We start from the raw sequence: 16,023 nt of genomic DNA, 5'->3' as shown, positions 1-16,023 counted from the left end.
TTTCAAACTTTAATTTCCTTTAAAATGGCTCCGATAGGCAATAAGGACGCCGTGCCTCCTTCTTACTCTAAAAATCATAACCCTGATTCGGTCCCCTTTTGTGTACAAAGAAATGGCACTTGGCCAATGGGAGATTTTGAAGGTTGTATGAACACTGTAAATTTGACTGGAGAAAACAGGCCTCTGTATGTAGGGGGGGCCTGTTTATTTTGTTTGTGGTAGTTTAGCATTTCCCTGGTTGGCCAAGGATTGGCAGGGAACCTGTTATTTAGGAATCCTGTTAACCGGGGTATTTGTAGCTAGTACATTGGAGGTTTCTAAGGCTCGCCCACGGCGGGACAAGAACGGAGATACCCCTGGGCAAGTATTGGGAGATATAGCAAAATCAGTTGTGCCCTTTTGGGGACAAATAACAAACTCTGAGAACATTAGGGGATTAGCAAGGGTACTGGAGAGAACGATCAACCGGACCACGGACATACTCTACAATATGACACTAGAACAAAAAGTAATAAGATTGGTAGCACTCCAAAATCGGATGGCATTAGATGTCGTTTTGGCAGAACGAGGTGGAGTATGCAAATTGGTGGGGTCCGCTTGCTGTGTTTTCGTACCAGATTCCTCGCCGACAATTTTTAAAGCAATACAGAACTTGCATATTCTTAGTTCTGAAGTACATATCCCTGTAGGAGATTGGAATCTTAGCACCTGGTTCTGGGATTCTTTACGATCTTGGGGTTGGAAGGTGCTTTCTGTTATTCTGGTTATTTTGGGGATCCTTCTATTCCTTTGTTGCTGTTTTCAATGTCTTCCGAGTACATGTGGAATGCTAGGGGGATGTTGTGCCCAAGCAGTGAGCACAATAGGGCATAGAATATATGCCCCAGATACAGCATCCAAAGAGTTTGTGTTACAAGAGGTTCTGATGAACGACCTAATGGCTATAGATATTACAGACAATGATTCGGGATGTATGGATGACAATACATGGAGTTATTTGCAAAAGTAATAGAAATGATATTAGCACTTGGCATAGGCCAAAAGGAGGGTCTGTTGGAATTGAAATAATATTATGCCTCCTATCGCAGTAATTGAATGTGTATTGGCCTATGCCAAATTGTCTAAAATATCATGTAAATAGACTCCGCGGCAAGGTCTTGACCTTAACGAAAAGTAATGTATGTTGCCATCTTGGATTTAGCCGCCATTTTAGGTTCTCTTGTAATGTGGAAGTCACCCTGAACATCAAAATGGAGGCTGAATAACATTCTGAGTGAGATTCTGGCCGTTGTGACCTCCGCACACACGAATAATTAATATGCCTGCAGGCCACTTGTCGGGGTCGCGAACTGAGACCTTGTCCTATCACTGACCTATGTGTAAATGAACAACTGTATCAGCGGAACTGATCAAAATGCATACATTATAGGATTGACCTGGCAAGGAACCCTAGGCCTGATCCCAAGAATGGTTAACCCGCAAGGGGGTTGGCCAAGGGCTGGATAAAGGATATAAAAGCCCAAGTATTCCGAATGTACGGTCTCTCTACTAATGCATCGAACCCTCGTTGAAGTTCGTTACGTTACTCTGAGAGCCGAATAGCTATCCGTTTGTCAATTGACTTTGGTAACTGTTGTAGCTTTTTAATAAAGCACTTGTATGTCCTTTGTAACCTGTGTTGGTGTGTTTCTTTTGGGCTTCCCAGCCTCATATCAATTTTTATGTTTTCACATTGCTAGTCAAGGAAGAATCCTGATGAAAAGATACTGCAGGTTCTCACTAGAACTTCTCATAGAATTGTATCGACTAAAGGCCCTTCCCATCTTAACATACTATGCAAAAACTATATTTTCGTTCTGTTCAGAAAACTGGGCACTAATCGAAGGAATGTTCTGGAAAAGAGTTATGCGAGTCCCTCTTAGTACACCAATCCAGGCACTGTGTATGGAGCTAGACCTGACATCTATGATGGCGACCATAACCTGGAAATCGCTTGCTCTCTATTGCAAATGCCTGGACCCCCTGACAAGGTGGTTTTGCAGTGCTAAAGAAAGCGATCACATTAAACAATGAAATGACAATGCATGAATGTAAATTAATATGCCAAGCAATTATTGCAGACCTGGATGAAACAGATCAAACGCTAATGGAGAACCCAGATAAGATCAAGCGGAAAATATACACCTTGGACTAGATCAATACCCAACAAGAAAGACAAGATCTAAAAATGTATGGAAAACCGTTCCTTGAAAGCAGAAAATTAAACACCTTACCGAAGTACTTGGAGCTATTTCCAAACTGGCTGTTCAGAGACCAATATATGAGATTTAGGCTGAACTTATTTCCAACAGGAGAAATAATCAACGCAAGGTCAAATCAAAAGCAGAAAGCACACTGCAGACTAGGCCAAAGCAAAGCATCGGTGGAGTCATTTAAACATTTATGGGCCGATTCATGGAACAAATGTGTGCCAAAAATCTTGGCGCAAGCTGGCGCAAGCGTGTAAAAGCAAGCGCACGCGCACGCGCACGCTTGCGATTCAAGGAAGGGCCTGCGCTTGTTTTCCCCTGGATGTGCGCCAAATCAGTGCGTGGCGCACATGGGCACACATCATTGCAACATCCCGAATGCCGTGCGCGGCGTGCACAGGGAAAGCGCACAACGTCGGCGCACACACCAAAAAGGGGGCGGGACACGGGGGCGTAACACGCGGAATGGGGAACAACGCGTGTAAAAGAAGGTGTAACTGGGGAAGTACTGCAGGGAAATACACGGAACGCCCACACTCACGCGAACAACACGTATTCATGGAATCAAATACGGAAACCCACACACGCTAATAGACGCGCACAAGCGTCAACACGTCCACCACACGAAGGCAGGCAGAAGCGTCCCCGCTCACAGTATAAAAGTGCGCGCAAACAACAAACACGTATATACAGCTACGATGAATGCCCGATTTGTCGCAGCACTGATCGTGAGACAACGCAGGAGGAGGAGAATAGCCGGGGCCCGCATTTTCTCCCCCCGGACTAGACTTTTTGGGATGCCTGATGACCAGGTCTATGGCAGGAATAGGTTTCCACCTTGTATCATCCTAGACCTGGTCAGGGAGTGGGAAGATGACCTTACATCCCCCACCCTGTGCTCCCAAGCATTGAGCCCCTTGGAGAAGGTGCTCAATGTCCTGCATTTTTGGGCCACTGGGTCATTTCAGCGGACAACTGCCATAGTGGGGGGGGGTCTCACAGGCCACGCAGTCACGCTGCCTACACCAGGTGTTGGTAATCATGACTGCGTGCCCCTCAGTCCGCAGGCACATATACATGCCCAGAACACCTGCTTAAAGGCAGGCCGTGGTCCAGGACTTTTACAGGGTGGCACACTTCCCCAAAATGCTCAGTACCATAGATTGCACTCATGTGGCCCTACGTCCACCTAGGGCCACTGAGCACATCTATCGAAACCGCAAGCACTGGCATTCCATCAACGTGCAGATCGTATGCGATGCAAAGGGAATCATCACCTCTGTCTATACAAACTACCCTGGCTCCACCCATGACAGTTTCATATACAGAATGCCCGCCCTGAGCCGGGCCCTGGAAGCTGGGCAGCATGGCGACACATGGCTCCTAGGTGAGTACAATTGCCTGTGCACATGCATGCATGTCACACACAGACAAATGCACAAACCCTAATAATCACAACCATTATCACCTCCACAGGGGACAGTGCCTACCCTCTGAGCAACCACATGATGACGCCAATCTTGAACCTCACCACACCACCCCAGGTAAGATACAATGCTGCCCATATTGCAACCAGGGGCATAGTGGAGTGCACATTTGGAGTGCTCAAGTCACGCTTCCGCTCCCTTGACAGCTCTGGCGGGCAGCTACTATATGCACCCCCAGTAGTGTGCAGGATCATTGTGGCAGCATGTGTCCTGCACAATGTTGCAACACGGCAGGGTGTACCGGTGGACATGGTGGTGCCCCCACATCCCCAACCACAGGCACAGGCGCTGCCCATGGGAGGGGATAGGGCACGTGGCGAGGCAGTCCGGACCCAGCTAGTGGCCACATTTTTCACCTAAACTCCCACCCCTGCGGAGTGCACACAGGCCCGGCACATACCAGGTGACAATCGATGATGACAAAGAGACAGTCAACTGTCACAACCTTACCACCCTGAGAATGTTGCCATGGAAGTGCTACATTGTGTGCATCCCTAGCTACTTAAACCTATCCAATCCTGTGTGACCAAAAGGAACACATGCAAGGTGAGTATCACACCCCTACCCCTGCAAAACAGGGCCATGACAATCCCTGGTATGTCACCCAAACCATCCCAACCCACATCACCCTTGTCTGACACACCATGACATGGCATGCAATAGCAAAAGCCCAACACATGACCAATAAGATACAAAGTGACATGTGATGAATGGAAAGTGGCTCGAGACAAAGGCGCCTGATATGGAATCAGATTAAACGAATGACCAACAACCTCCCACACATACCAAGTCAAACACAAATGCTTTCCACCAGTCGTAGCATGAACATAACACTGAATGCCTGTTCACATGCACATTGGGCAAGGCAAAATCCCTACTCCCAAACCTGTGTGCTGTGTGTGTCTCCTGCAACACACTGCTCAGCACACAGCACAGTGAGCAGCCATTGTGTTGCTGTCATGATGCCTACCCCCGGGCATCCGGATCAAGCCCATCAGCCCCAGGAGCAGGCATCCAGACATTTACAAAAACCCCAGCAGCCCCAGCTAGGGGCTGTCTGGGTTCAGTCCTGGTGCCGTAGGCGCCAGGCTCATAATAAAAATCAGTCCTGGCGCCATAGGCGCCAGGCTCATAGAAATTACTTACCTCATGCAGACCATGCTGCAAATAAATCCAAGCCAACGTGAGGCCTGGATGGGACTATTTTACTACAGGGACTATTTTTCACTCGGGTGTGGTCCTGGGGAACCTGTTCCTGGGACTACTTTGGAGGCTATTTAAACCACCCCCGAACAGCAGCACATGCTTCGTGTTATTCTGCATCCAGCAGCGTGACTCTCACCGTGCCTGCAGCCAGCATACAGTCTTCTGCCACGCCCGCCTCGAATCCAGAGCTCCTAAAATAAAGAGGAAGAAAAGGACAAGGTTAGAAAACAAACTTATTTCAAATTCCTCACGTGATTCCGGATCCATTTCATTTCCCGACCTGGAAAGTACATTAGTCCTGCACGGGTCGCTTCGCCAGCTCCAGCACAGCGCCATACTCACCAGTTCTCACAACATCTTTCGATCCGGCACTGTCTCCATCATTTGTTCGCCGTATTCCGGCACCTAGGGGCACAAGAATAACAAGGTGAGCCAAGGGAATCAACAAATACCTCTTACCACCATAGATTTACCTGATTTACCACCGGCGGTATTATTCTCCATATCTTCATATGCCGCATCTGTAAAGAGGGAGAAAAACAACACGTTAACGCATGCAATACTTACCAGACAGCGTTGGGTAACACATACTCTTACCTGAACGCCAGCAGCAGCTTCGAGACCTTCTTCTCACAAACTCAGTTTCAACTTAAGGAAGGAAGGGGACAAGAGTGAACATCGGCACATTGAACTCTTTGAACTTGATACTTACCAATCCCGCATGGGACTTCAGAGTCAATGCTTGCCGGAAGTCTCCCAACGCCTTCAAACCAGTGAAGTAACTGCAAGACATGCAGGATGGGGACCTCATCTTTTACAAACATAAGGTGAGGTTACTAAGGGGATATCGGAGGTGATTAGTGGGGGAGAGCGAGAACAGTTGGGAGGCCATCACTAAAACCCACAGGTGGCTAATCCCAGTCTCCACTTGCAGGAAAATACTTCTTCGGGTCCAGCAGACAAGACTAGGCGGGCCAGTCCAGACAGTCATCTCTGCACTACGCATCACGTTGACGGAGACCGCAGCTGTCCGGGTCCGATCGACACCCCTGTGGGGTCCAGGTGAGCGTAACAGAACACAAAGCCTTTCTAAAAATACCCACCCGGGTGTTATGGAAACCTCGGAAACCGACCAACTGGCCCAATTAGAAGTACATGCCGATCACCAAGAGACTAATGCCCTCAGGAGAGAACTGATTGTCTCAAAGGAGCGCACTGATGATTTGGCTAGGCAACTACTGCAAAACCAAGCTGGGCAAACGCCCCTACCTGGATATGGGGGAAAACCAACCCCTGTTTCATCAAGCAATCCTGTGCAAGTGGTTTTACCAGGAAATATTCCGTTAGCTCCACCCGAACGCTTTGCTGGGGACCCCAAAAGGTTTGCCGTGTTTATGAACCAATGCCGCTTGCACTTTTTATGCAGACCGGGAGCCTTTCCAAATGACCAAACCAAAGTAGCCTTTGTATTGTCATATCTTAGTGGCAGCGCAGCGTATTGGTCCATTCTGTTAGTCAACCAGGATGATCCTCTTCTCTGGGATTTTCAGGGTTTTCAAAGGAGCATGGAAAAACTATTCACCAGACACTCACAGGGTCAAGCCGTGGACAACAAACTTTTATCCTTACGACAGGGTAACCAGGATCTGCTAACCTATATTGCAACCTTCAATAGGTTGGTGGTGGAAACCGGGTGGCCGGAGGAAAAACGAATTACATTGTTTCATCGTGGACTTCGGGGAGAACTCAAAGACGTCTTGGCTCAAGTTGTGAACCCACCTCAGGATTGCACAGAATTTATAGACTTAGTGGTCCAGCTAGACCACCGACTTCAGAACCGAAAGACTGATCGAGCTAAGTTCGAGAATCGGGTATTGGTTAAATCCAACGTTGCCCCCAAAGGAACAGATGCATCTGAACCTATGCAGATCGGGGGGTTAAAGGACCCTTAACTCAAAAGGAAAGAGAAAGAAGACGACATATGCAGTTGTGTCTGTACTGTGGAACCTCAGGACATTTTCTACGGGATTGCCCTACAAAACCATCCAAGAAGGTGGTAGGAGTTGCTGCTAAAAGCCACATAGAGCCTGATTCGGGAAACGACCACACCCGACAAGCGTAGAGGTCCGCTTGCCGAGCTTAAAGAAGGACACTCAGACCTCGCATCTGATCATTCCAATGGTCCTACTTGATCCGAGGCAGCCATCACGTATGCACGCAGTAAGGGCATACATAGATAGCGGGGCCGTAGGAAACTATATGGACCACGAATTGGTTTCAAGGATGAATCTACTTCTTTGCAAAAAGACCACTTCGGATGTCATCACCACAGTTGATGGAACTGAGATTGCCTCGGGGCCTGTAACTCATTGATGACACTGTTGAGTCAAGATGGGCATCGAGGGACTATTGTGTTTCATCTAATCAAAGCCCCACAGTTCCAGATAATACTGGGGATGCCATGGTTGGAAACACATAATCCTTGTATACAATGGCGAGAGAAGAGAATAACCTTCCCAGATTGTGCACACACCTGTTACCCGGAGAAAACTTTGAACAAAGGCCTGGCTACAGTCGTTAACCCAATCGTGCAGTTACCTCAAGAATACCAAGAATTTCAGGATGTTTTTCAGAAAGAACAGGCCAATACATTACCTCCTCACAGATCATACGATTGTCAAATCGACCTCCTACCCGGTGCACAACCCCCATGCAGTAGAATCTACGCCCTCACGGAACCTGAAAATCTTCACCTACGGCAATACTTGGACCAATACCTTGCTAATGGCTTTATTTGTCCTTCCAAGTCTCCTGCATCCTCAGCTTTATTCTTCGTGCCAAAAAAGGAAGGTGACCTTAGAATGTGCATAGATTACCGCGCATTAAATCAGATTACGGTAAAAAAACGATACCCATTGCCACTGATCCCCGAATTACTAGACCAAGTAAAGGATGCTTGTATCTACACTAAGTTAGATCTCTGAGGGGCATATCATCTGGTACGTGTCAAGAAAGGCGACGAATGGAAGACTGCCTTTCGCACCAAGTACGGATTATTCGAATATCAGGTGATGCCCTTCGGGTTGTGCAATGCACCAGCAGCCTTCCAGTATTTTATGAACGATGTCCTTCGTGAACTCATTGACGTCTGTGTCGTCGTATACATAGATGATATTCTAGTGTACTCCTCCTCAGAATCAGACCATGTTAAGCACGTGCGTGCAGTCCTTGAGAAACTACGCCAGCACAAGTTATATGCAAAATTGGAAAAATGTGTTTTTCATGCTACGGAAGTTGAACTTCTTGGATTTATCCTGACTCGAAAGGGAGTCCGAATGGACTCTCGAAAGGTGGACGCAATTCTCAAGTGACCATCACCCAGTTCAGTCAAAGGGGTACAAAGCATGCTCGGATTTTCTAATTTCTACCGCAGATTCATTCCGGACTTCTCCCATGTTGTACACCCCATCACAGCACTTTTGCGTAAAAACAAACGCTTCTTGTGGACCGAAGAGGCTGAAAAGGCCTTCCAAGAGCTGAAAGCGAAATTCACATCAGCACCTGTCTTAAAGCATCCACGCCCTGAGCTTCCATACATAGTAGAAACTGATGGATCCAGTTTAGCCATGGGAGCTGTCCTGTCCCAGAAGGATCCTGAAACTGGTCAACTTCACCCAGTAGCGTTTTGGTCCAGAAAGTTCTCAGCACCTGAGTTAAACTATGAGATTACCGATAAAGAGCTATTAGCTATCAAATCTGCCTTTAAGGCTTGGCGGCACTACCTTCTTGGTGCCAGGCATACCATTACCGTAATCACTGATCACCGGAACCTGCAGTATTTAAAAACAGCCAAAGCCCAATCATCGCGACAACTTCGATGGGCATTGTTCTTTGCCGAATTCGATTTCGTGATCACTTATCGACCAGGCCGCAAAAATGGCAAAGCAGATGCCTTATCCCGAATAGGGATGGGAGAAGCATATGCAAACCCGAAACCGGTGCCAATAATTCCCGAGCAAAGAATTCTTGGCATAACTACTCAACAGACACTAGAAGATATTCATTCAAAAATCCAACAACTCTTCGATCCAGCAACCCTGCAGGACTGGGTAAAGAAAGGCCTGGACTACTCAGTCGTCAATGACCTACCTTACTATCAAGGACGACTATTTTTACCACACAAGGAAATACAAGAACTAGTCATCTCCAATTACCATGACACCCTGATGGAAGGGCACCCATGTATCGCAAAAACTGAAGCGAAAATTAAGAGTCAGTTCTGGTGGCCCACTTGGCGAAAAGACGTAAAGTCATTTGTGATGTCTTGTGGCATTTGCGCCCAAAACAAAAGCCAGAAGAAAAAACCTGCTGGCCTTTCACAACCTTTGGATATTCCACCTACACCATGACACACCTTGTCTTTAGACTTTATTAACAATCTACCTCCATGTAATGGTTTTAACACCATCCTAGTTATTGTGGATCTTTTTTCCAAGATGGCCCACTTTATTCCTTTAAAAGGATTACCTTACGCTTCAATTTTGGCCAAGGAGTTCCTCGAAAACATTGTTCGAATACACGGATTTCCTTCCGTATTGGTCTCTGACCGAGGCAGTCAATTCATTTCACAATTTTGGAAGAAATGTTGTCAATTGGCGCAAATCGACGTGAGGTTATCAACCAGTCACCATCCCCAGACCGATGGTCAGATGGAGAGGACCAACTAGACCCTTGAACAGTACCTACGTTGCATGCTGCACCAGACCGAAAGCAATTGGAAGGATATTTTATGGATTTCCGAATATGCATACAATAACTCAGTACATTCTGGAACCCATCAAAGCCCCTTCTATACCATATACGGACATCACCATAGAACCTCAGAACTTGATTCGCCTCAGCACTTAGAAATGCCTGCAGTTAGTCATTTACACTCTACTATTACACAAGCCTTTAAGGAGGCAACAGAACATTTGAAACAAGCGAAAGAGAAATATAAGAAAAATGCTGATCAACATAGAAGCTATGCTCCACGATATCAGATTGGGGATCAAGTTTGGCTGGCTACAAAACACATACCTCTAAAAGGAACTTGGACTTTTAATCCTAGGTATTTGGGACCTTACACTATTAAGGCCATTATCAACCCGGTGGCCGTCAAGTTGGAATTACCCTCTAATATGCGGATCCATCCTGTCTTTCATGTTTCACTTCTGAAACCAGTTCAACCCGGGACAAGACTTGCCAAACCACCTGACCCCATCCTAATAGATGGAGAACCTAAATTCGAGGTAAAGAATATCCTGGAATCTAAGTTGGTTAAATCAAGACTTTTTTATTTAATCGACTGGAAAGGTTATGGACCACAGGAAAGGTCATGGGAGCCTGTTGACCACGTTCATGCACCTCGGTTGGTGAAGAAATTCCATCGGAACTTCCCAGACAAACCAGGGCCAAGGGGAAGAACAACTTTAGGAGGGGCCTTGGGGGGGAGTGCTGTCATGATGCCTACCCCGGGCATCCGGATCAAGCCCATCAGCCCCGGGAGCAGGCCTCCAGACATTTACAAAAACCCCAGCAGCCCCAGCTAAGGGCTGTCTGGGTTCAGTCCTGGCACCGTAGGCGCCAGGCTCATAATAAAAATCAGTCCTGGCGCCCTAGGCGACAGGCTCATAGACATAACTTACCTCATGCAGACCATGCTGCAAATAAATCCAAGCCAACCTGAGGCCTGTATGGGACCATTTTACTACAGGGACTTTTTTTTACTCGGGTGTGGTCCAACTTCTTTCCTGGGACTACTTTGGAGGCTATTTAAACCACACCGGAACAGCAGCACATGCTTCGTGTTATTCTGCATCCAGCAGCGTGACTCTCACCGTGCCTGCAGCCAGCATCCAGTCTTCTGCCACGCCCGCCTCGAATCCGGAGCTCCTAGAATAAAGAGGAAGAAAAGGACAAGGTTAGAAAACGAACTTATTTCAAATTCCTCACCTGATTCCGGATCCATTTCATCTCCCGACCTGGGAAGTACATCAGTCCTGCATGCGTTGCTTCGCCAGCTCCAGCACAGCGCCATACTCGCCAGTTCTCACAGCATCTTTCGATCCGGCATTGTCTCCATCATTTCTTCGCCATACTCCGGCACCTAGGGGCACAAGAATAACAAGGTGAGCCAAGGGAATCAACAAATACCGCTTACCACCATAGACTTACCTGATTTACCACCGGCGGTATTATTCTCCATATCTTCATATGCCGCATCTGTAAAGAGGGAGAAAAACAACACGTTAACGCATGCAATAGTTACCGGACAGCGTTGGGTAACACAGACTCTTACCTGAACGCCAGCAGCAGCTACGAGACCTTCTTCTCACAAACTCAGTTGCAACTTAAGGAAGGAAGGGGACAAGAGTGAACATCGGCACATTGAACTCTTTGAACTTGATACTTACCAATCCCGCCTGGGACTTCAGAGTCAATGCTTACCGGAACTCTCCCAACGCCTTCAAACCAGTGAAGTAACTGGTATCTACGTGCCCCTGCAAGACATGCAGGATGGAGAGCTCATCTTTTACAAACATAAGGTGAGGTTACTAAGGGGATATCGGAGGTGATTAGTGGGGGAGAGCGAGAACAGTTGGGAGGCCATCACTAAAACCCACAGGTGGCTAATCCCTGTCTCCACTTGCAGGAAAATACTTCTTCGGGTCCAGCAGACAAGACTAGGCGGGCCAGTACAGACAGTCATCTCTGCACTACGCATCACGTTGACGGAGACCGCAGCTGTCCGGGTCCGATCGACACCCCTGTGGGGTCCAGGTGAGCGTAACAGTTGCAGATACACATTGAGCATAACATGAAAAGGACTAATTAAATAAATAACCAATTGACGCATGTACAGGATCCTCAAATGGTCATAGATCATGCGCTGCAGGGACACAGTGGGCCCCAGAAGGCAATCTGTGTGCACCTGTGGCCATGGAAGGGTGGTTGCACATGTGGTGGATCATTGTGCAACTGTGTGTGTCAGTAGGGACATGCACTCAATACATGCATGTGAAATCAAGTGAACCTCAGTGTCCTGTACACATCACATGTGAACATTGCCCATGTGTACACCCCAGCATGTCAAACCACACCAATCCCATGACACCTGACAAATAAAGACAACAGAGGAACAGGCATTGACCAACAGAACACATCATGTACATAGTACCCCACAATTACAATGTCAGAGTGCCCAAAACACTGTAGCCCAAGCCAACTGTCCAACAACAAAAGGACCTCCCTCATTTACACATCACCATGACCTACTGAACAACTGTGTCTGGGGTATGTAGCCTTCTTCCTTCAAGTCTACTTGGCTACAGGATCACCCTACAGCTTGGTCTCCATTTTCCACCTTGCGTGTAAATAGGGGCCAGCCCCCTCAGAGGCCACCTTGACTGGTAAAAATACCAAATCGCAGAGAACTCCAAGGAGCCAAACCCACAAACCAGGGAAATAGCCTGTAGGCACCAAAAAACCATGGAAGAGTCTCCAGTAGATGACTTGAAGTAGCAGAAAATGTCCAAGCACATGTCCAAGCACAATGATAGAACAACCAAGGTAGCATAGTTCAGCAATGCTCCAACAGGATGGGTACCATGTTCGATACATAATATACAATGATGATGCAACAACTGATGGGTAGTGTCACAACTCCGGTGTCCAGGCGCAGGAGTGGCATGAACCAACCACCCCCTCTGTGGTCTGGGCCCCTGTAAGGTCAAACTTACACAGGCCTCTGAGACCCCGGCGGGGAAGGAGGGTCAGGGATATGTTGTTCGGACAGGCATTGGTATTCAGGATAACCGGCAAGAGGGGCAGGAGAGGGGAGTAGGATTGTCAAGGGAAAGTAGGCAAAATACAAAAAACAACTATTGACAATAACACATACTCAATCAGAGAAAAAATGTTCATCATGCACATTGTACCAAATGAGTCAAATGAAACACACACACACACAACACCATTCATGCCCAAAAGTAAGTGACTCATCCACAAGCAAACACTCTTGTCTGCTGCTTTGTAGCCATACGTTAGCTTGCCCCCGTGATTGTTCATACACGGTCAAAGCAGTAAGGCACACGCATGTGGGCGCGTGGGAAATGGAAGACCAATGCGTCAAGAATCACACATCATACAATGGTCCCTGGTTGAGCAGCTAGACGCGTATAGCGAGGTGCGACTTCAGTACAAGTTGTGTTCTGGCATCCGCAGATTTCAATAGGTAGCACACGTGTCAATTTGCACATGCCAGTGATATGCATTGCACACGAGTCTGTGCCTCGCTGGGTCTCCCGTTGCGCTGCATCAGTTTCTGCTTAGGAATGCTACTGCACTAATAACTCTGCTTCAATGGAGCAGAGGGACTCGGGATATGTTCGATGGCCCCTGCGTGTGCCCCTGACAACTTGAAAAGCTACTTGTCATTTGGCCCTCAATGCATGTTAGCTGTACTGTGCGCTTCTCCAACAATGCCTGGCAAAGCTCCCCAGCACTGGTGCTACTTAGCATGCATGTGCAAGTGGCCTGGTGGAAGGTTGGCTGCGGTGTGGCCACTTGTGCTGCTCACCTTGCTTGGAGCTCCTGGAAACACGTCTGCTTGTGTCGGACGTCTGAGCACAAGCCCTGTGCTTCTGCTTGCGCACACATGCGCACGTCTGCACCACCGAACGTGGCCAGGTTTCATCATAACTTGGCCCTGTGTCTGCTGGCAAAGGTAGTCTGGATGCTCTTTTTCCTGCAGAAAGGGCATAAAAGATATTAACAAGGCTGGAAAGTTCCCTGTGTGTGTGTCTTCATGCTGGTTGTCACTGGGCCAGGTTACAGACCTACATCCAAACTCCTTGCACGATCAGTGTGACTTTGACAGGCAAAGGGTGCAGGGTACTGTCTACAGCATGAAGTACATCAAGCACATATACAGGCAAGAAAAGAACATACATCACAATCCACATCAATTAATGGAGATATCAATCATGTACTCACCCAAATTGATTACAGAAATGGGGTGGATAAAACACAACCAATCCTCACTAGGGGTGTTAACACAAGTAGTAAAGCAGCAGATAGGCCACAGTTATGACGAAAGTCCAAAGCCCTTGTGTAATAGTTTGTTACACCGAACCATCCTAGCAAGCCCATGGATAAGGGAAGGAGGAGTGGCCTATGTAAATCAGGACCCCAAGCTGCAAACACATACACGAGACAAGCTTGAAGGGCCCAGCTGGAACAGACAGTGGATGCTTTCAAAAGCCACAAAGCACCACACTATCACATGAATGCACAACAGACAAGCAATTTTAAACTATATTAACTAATTAAACTAACTATGAAAAACCTATATTACCTAATTAAACTAACTATCAAACACAATATTAACTAACTAAACTAAAAAAGAAAAATCAAAAATGGCCACATATGACCCGGGGGGGAGGTACCCAAGAGGGGGGAGGTACAGGGTGCACCTCAACATGCACATGCAATGATGTTGAGACAAAAAAAACCCTCCATGGGCTCAACACCTACACAGCCCGACCTGTGTGGGAGATATCTCATCTGAGTCAGCCTCTTCCTGAAAAGGTTGAAGTGGCACAGGAGCCTGACCACATCTAGGCGCAGCTTGCCCCTCGTGGGCAGCAACTCTGCCGGACGGGTGAGCCTGGTTCTGTGTGGCGATGACACGTAGGTCAGCATGCAGAACCTCCCGTGATACGCGTGCTTCCTCTTGCAAGGCAACATGTGTAACACGGAGTTCTTCCTGCGTGGCCTGGCTGGACAACTGATGCACCTCCCGGCAAGCACGTAGCTCAGCAGAGATGGTACGCTCAAGATGCGCAAACCTCTCCTCTGACCGCTCCCTCTGGGACATCAAGAGCACACCAAGAGTGGATCTGAGGGAATCATACTCAACCCTCAGGGCCTCCATGTGTGCCTCTGCGTGAGCAGCAATTGCTAAATGCAAAGACACCATTTCAGCCTGGCGTGCCCTGTCTGAGGCCGCCATGCCCAGTCTGAGCGAGCGGGCCGTGGACTGTGCCGCCCGCTGCTGGAGAAGCACCTGCCTAGCAGGGGGGAGCACGGATTGGGCCACACGTTCCATGCTCACAGCAATGTTATCAATTGCTGCCCCCTGGCGTTCTGAATTGGCAGCCATCTCTTGCTCCCACTCAGTATACCTCTGTGGCGCGTGGCCACCGTGTTGCTGTGATTAACACCTGCGGGGCCCAAGGACTGGCCGTTCTTGATAGATTGGCTTTGCCCGCTGCAGGACTACATTCCCCCATCGACGTGATGGCCCAGGCACATCAGCAACTGGTGTGGAGGGTGACCCTGCATCCCGATCCACCACAGGCGGTGGTCCCACCACCGTCTGGCCCCTCAGTGCAGGTGTCGCGGACATAGGAGCATCCACATCAGAATCACTCACCCCTGAAAAATGGACCTGATGCACATCCAACTCGACATCGACGTCAGAGTGGTCATCTGGGCTGGACTTATTGTCAGCCATAGACAAGATGGCCTGTAACACACGTGGGTTCTCGTGGTCTACCACCCCATGACCCCCACTTGTGCCGGGTTGCTGTTGTGATAACAACCCTGCGCCTGGCATAACAACACCATCCTCTGGCTCCATTGCGTCATCATCTGAAAAGTGGAGAAAAAATAACATTAGTACACATGTCAAAAGCATATTAGACACACACACATAGACATCACACAGACAGCCAGCACATGAAGCAGACATGTCACACACAAATGTGAACCTGGCATGCATGCCAGGTCACTTTGACATAGCAACAGGGAGTAGGCATGTAGAACGGTGTAACACAGCTCTGAAGTGGGTTGATGCAGTGCAGAACATGTGTACGTTATCCACTATCTACATGAACAAGTACATCATGATGTGTACCAATTAACTTGAAGGCAGTGAGAAGGCAAGTTCAGGCATCATGTGCAATGTGCATGCAATGTGTTGCATGGCTACAAGCAAACCCCCCTAAAGTGAAAATGCAGGGATGCATTGCATGACA

This window comes from Ambystoma mexicanum, chromosome 5q (assembly GCF_040938575.1).
Source record: "Ambystoma mexicanum isolate Mex_15411 chromosome 5q, UKY_AmexF1_1, whole genome shotgun sequence".
In the NCBI taxonomy this organism is placed as follows: domain Eukaryota; kingdom Metazoa; phylum Chordata; class Amphibia; order Caudata; family Ambystomatidae; genus Ambystoma; species Ambystoma mexicanum.
This window is presented reverse-complemented; position numbering follows the sequence as displayed.